At 37.5% G+C, this 4,912-nt stretch overlaps 1 non-coding gene across 1 annotated transcript; it reads left to right on the top strand.

The window, feature by feature from the left end:
- Nucleotides 1–3,997: 3,997 nt before the first annotated feature.
- On the top strand, nucleotides 3,998–4,103 carry LOC114052513. The gene has a single exon (XR_003570255.1). It is a non-coding gene; the product is annotated as a U6 spliceosomal RNA (small nuclear RNA).
- Nucleotides 4,104–4,912: the final 809 nt, after the last annotated feature.

The following is a 4,912-nucleotide window of genomic DNA, read 5'->3' as shown; positions in this document are numbered from 1 at the left end:
AAGGTGGTGCCATGACTTGCAAGTGAATTGGATTGAAGTGAGGGAGAGCCGTGCAAAGTCACAAGTCTCACTCTTTCCTCCAGAGCCATCTGGGTCCGGTAGCAAGATATAGATCAGGATAATTGGAGATGCTCCAGATGGAGTGGGGAGACCTTGGGCTTTTTAAGTTAAGGTATTTCCCTGGTCTCTGTTTGGCTAAGGCAAGGCCAATTCAATGATTAAGGCTTGGTAAGAAATGAGGCAAAGAAAGGCTTATTTTACCTACTTTTTAAAAAAAATCAATCTGAGAGGGGAAGATCCCAGAGTTGCTGGCCAAAACAGAAAAAAATTGCTATTTACACTCAACTCTGAGCCATCAGGGCCCAAACAATGACCAAGCGAGGCTTGGGCTGGGACCTATTGTTGACCAAACAATTTGGGCTTAAGGTTTCAGAAAGAAGGAAGAGGAGAGGGTTTAGGGAAAACATGATCAATTCACTTTTGGACATGTTGAGTTTAAGATGCCTATTAGACATTCAGTTTGAAATATCCATTAGGCAATTGGAGATGTGAAGCTGGAGGTCAGCAGAGATGTTAAGGCTGGACATATAAATCTCAGAATCATTTGCATAGAGATGATAGTTGCATCCAAAGAGAACAGATCCAAAGGGAACTATTTCACCAAGTGAAATAGTATAGAAGGAGAAGAGGGCCTAAGGCAGAGCCTTGGGAGACACCCAAAGTCATCCAGGAATGACCTGGATGAAGATATAGCAAAGAAGACTGAGAAGGAGCAGGTACATAAGTAAGAGAAAAAGGACAGAGCAGTATTATGAAAACATAGAGAAAAGTGAGTATCTAGGCTGATAGTCCTGAGTTATATGATTTATTTTTTCTCTACTATTGAGAGGGTTATATAAGTTATTAATAAAACTACAAGATTCTTTTTCATATGGCTCATATCCCCAGTTAGGTAGAGTTTGGAAATAGGTGTCATTTACTGCCCCAACAATCCAGATAAAGTATCTGTTCTCTACCACTCTATATATACCAATACCAAAGCTTTTTTCTCCCTCTTACAAATTTTGTTTGCAATTAAGAACATACACTAATCAAAAGCAATTAAAATAGGTCAGATTTTATCTATAAGAAACTGGTTTTAAAAGTAATACAATAATCCATAGTTATGAGCAAATCTTAAGAGAAATTTAAAAGCAAATCTCTATTTATCCTGGGTAGAGGAAGAGAGAGGGGAGAAGAAATCATGTCACCTCCTTTATATTTTCCTAAAGAGAAATAGTTTAGGGGCAGCTACGTGGCGCAGTAGATAGAGCTCCGGCCTTGGAGTCGGGGGACCTGAGTTCAAATCTGGCCTCAGACACTTGACACATACTAGCTGCGTGACTAGGCAAGTCACTTAACCCTGATTGCTTCACCAAAAAGCAAAAAAAAAAAATAGTGTAGCCACATCCATCTGGGTCCTCAGTAACATCAATCTCTAATCTTTGATCCAGCTTTCATTTGTCTCCTCACTTTCATTTGCTCAACTTTCCTTGTTTCATCCTTTCAAATGGATAAGAAAATGAAAATGAAACTTATGAAGCCACTGGGCACTCCTTTCAGAGCTCTTGATAGTCTCAGTCCCTCCCAAAACAGGAAGAAACAACATTGAACTACGTTTCCCACAAGCTCTCACAGCTTGTTCCTAAAGAACTTCTACCTGCAGAGATCAATCTTCTGTAGGCCGTTCCCAATGTAGCATACTATTCATAGAAATAACACTGGACCGCATTTCCCATAGACTCTTGCAGTTAGTTCTGAAGACATCTGTCTGCAGAGATCTATTTTTAATAGGCCTTTAAATATTTTATTGTATATTATTACATTATAACCAAAAGTTAAACTCAGAAGATAGTAATTTCATAATAACTCCACAAGCACAAGTAGGGTTTCTGATAAAATAATGGCAAAAACCCCAAGAATAGATAAAAGAAGTAAAGTAATAAATAAAAAGTGAAAATATAGCTTTTGAGGAACAAAAATAATGTTGGTGTCTTATTTTTGTTTACTCAATTTTCCAGCCTTTTTAAACTGGAATTTTATGTTAGAGTTAGGTCCTATACATTCCTGGAAGAAATATTGGGTCTTTATGTGTTCTTATCTGTGTTATCTGAGATCCTCTCATGGCTTTCAATTGGTTTTGAATGCTATGTTAGTCAAGGATCTGCAGATCAAGGCAGGGAGTTTCAAACTTTTAGCACATCCTAAACAATCTGATCTATAGAATGATCTAATCTATAGAATAACCCTTCTGCTCTGAGCTTTGAAGGTTTCCGACTCTATTTTTTGTCTAGGCAGCACAACTGATGGATTGCCCATCATTGGAGCCCCAGTAGACAGTTCCTGGCTCAGACCTTATCAGCTAGTTGAAAGGCTGTGTGGGTTTAGAGTGACAGAATTGCAATTTATGTCTCTGGTCTGCCCTCCTACCCTGATTATTCAGCTGCAGGTTCTAGCCCAGGTCTGTGAGTTTTAATTCACAGTCTTGCTCTGTGATTAGAATGTGGTCAGAATGATAGCACTATAAGTTTGTCCTTGATCCAAATTCCTTGACTTGGGGCTTTAGTCCCCAGACTAGGTCTATGGTTTGAATTTGTGATCCTGCTCTAGTTGCTGGCCTTTTGCTATTACTACTCCTTATCCTATATAGAACTGGAGGCCCCAGACTAGTCATTTTGCTAGAAAGCTCTGCATTGTACCTTCTTTGCTGGGTCCCCTTTCTAGTACTTGCATGTCTCTGGCTCTATCTCTGTGCTGAAATGGGCTGGAAGAAATGCCCCATTATGGTTACTTCTGTCTTTCAAGAACAACTCCATCTAGTGATCTTTTTTCAATCTTTGTTGAAGTAGTTGTGGGGTATTGTACTGCTTCCTCTTACTCTATCATATTTGCCAATCTCCATTTCTTTTTCTGTTTATGTCTATTATAATACCAGTTAAATCTCAAGGGAATAATAAATCACATAGGTCCTGGAGTTCTCTGACTGGAATTTACTTAAACAGATTTGTCCCCTTCATAGACTCATACAAAGAAGATAGATACATATATGTGTGTGTGTATACATATATGTAAGAGACTTGTAGCCACGTCTGTTGGGATTGTGAGAGTGGTTATTCCTATAACAGGTGGGATGGTTCAGCTGATAAGGTAAACCCAGAGACACACAAGGAAAAAAAGGGGAAGAGATAAACAATGGACTCATTCTTGCCAGAATGTCTGCAACAGTGTGCAGCTATTTTCCAACTTGAAAGAAACCTATGTGCATAGTCTGAGGATAGACTGGTAATTAAGCATGCCAATCCTCATGCAACAGTTAAAAGAGGTGATAAGCTAGATTTCCTTCTTACAAGATCCCAAACTCTTGCTGGCACAAAACAGAAAAGTCCTTGAGTCAGCCAGACTTAGAACATAAACAGAATAATGGAAGTTAAGGTTTTTACTTATGTGAAAAGCATAAACAAACAGGGGAAATTCAAGCCTCTCTGTGTTCAAGATATCTAAACTCTAATAACAAACTGTAGTGATGAGAAAACCCACATAATTATAAATTAGAACACAGAAATAAGAAAAAAAAAGTATATTCAAGACAGTGTTATACACATAGGAAGGGAGGAGAAAGAGAAATTCACAGTATGGGCCAAATAGGCTTCTTTATATGTATCATTTCCCGCAGGTAGTTAACACATACAGATAACACATAGTCATGCTGGCTTCACTATCAGTAAGTCACTGGCCTTGAGGAAAATGGTTATATTTCAGGGAGACAATACAGAGATAATTAATCTGATAATCTGATGTTGGCCTCAAGGACCTGAGACAGTTATTTATTTATTTTTTGATGGACTGATACAGTACAAAAGAACTACAGTAAAGAAGGCGAAATATAGGATTAGCTGTGACTGCTCACTTAGATTGAAACTAAAAAAAGCCATCATTAATGTCAAGAAAGAGAAATATAGTGCTTGCTTCGGCAGCACCTATACTAAAATTGGAATGATACAGAGAAGATAGCATGGCCCTTGCACAAGGATGACACGCCAATTCATGAAGTGTTCCATATTTTTTATGACAATGAGTTTTGTTATAGCAACCATGTAATGGACCTTGTGACCTACATGGCCTCCAAGGAGTAAAGTGGAAAGCTATGGACCTTCATCCCCAGCCAAAAAAGGAGTTCCACCACTGGGGAGCCTTCATTCCTAACCTATGTTCCTATACTGGGAATCCCATATCCCATTCACATCCTTGTCCCAAAGCACCTGTAGTTGGGAGAAGCCTAGAGTCCTATGTTGGGTATCATCAATAAAGGCACCACATTCAGTGCAAAAAAGAAATAATAAAGAGAATTATACAGTGACCTTTTTTTTTCTGTTGTCACAGTGTTATGCATTAAGAAAAGTCCAAAACATAAACTCAGAAGTTAGTAATTCCATAGTATTTCCACAAGCACAAGTAGAGCTTCTGATAAAATAACAAGGATCTCAAAAATAGATAAAAGAAATGAAGTAATAAATAAAAAAATGAAATTAGAGCTTTCGAGGGAAAAATGAGAATAAATAGCTTAGAAAAAAGGTAGAAAACTTATCAAAATAGTGGACTTCCTTGAAAAGTGGAATAAAGCAAACATGATACAACAAGAAATATTAGAAAAAATAGATGGAAAATAAAAAAAACCCAAGGCATCTATTTTAAAACCATTGAACTGGAAAACAGGTTGAAGAAAGAGAACTTAAAATTCATTTGATTTCCTGAAAACTGTGATCAAACAAAAAAAAATAGGTAGCCATATTTAAAGAAATCATGTAATAAAACTAGTTTGATCTAGGGAAAAGTGAAAATTGAAAGTAGTCACCTGTCATCTCTGAAATAAACC

Source organism: Vombatus ursinus, unplaced genomic scaffold (assembly GCF_900497805.2).
Source record: "Vombatus ursinus unplaced genomic scaffold, bare-nosed wombat genome assembly UNPS02014807.1, whole genome shotgun sequence".
Classification (NCBI taxonomy): Eukaryota; Metazoa; Chordata; class Mammalia; order Diprotodontia; family Vombatidae; genus Vombatus; species Vombatus ursinus.
Note: the sequence above shows the minus strand (reverse complement) of the source record. Positions and strands in the feature narration are given on the sequence as shown.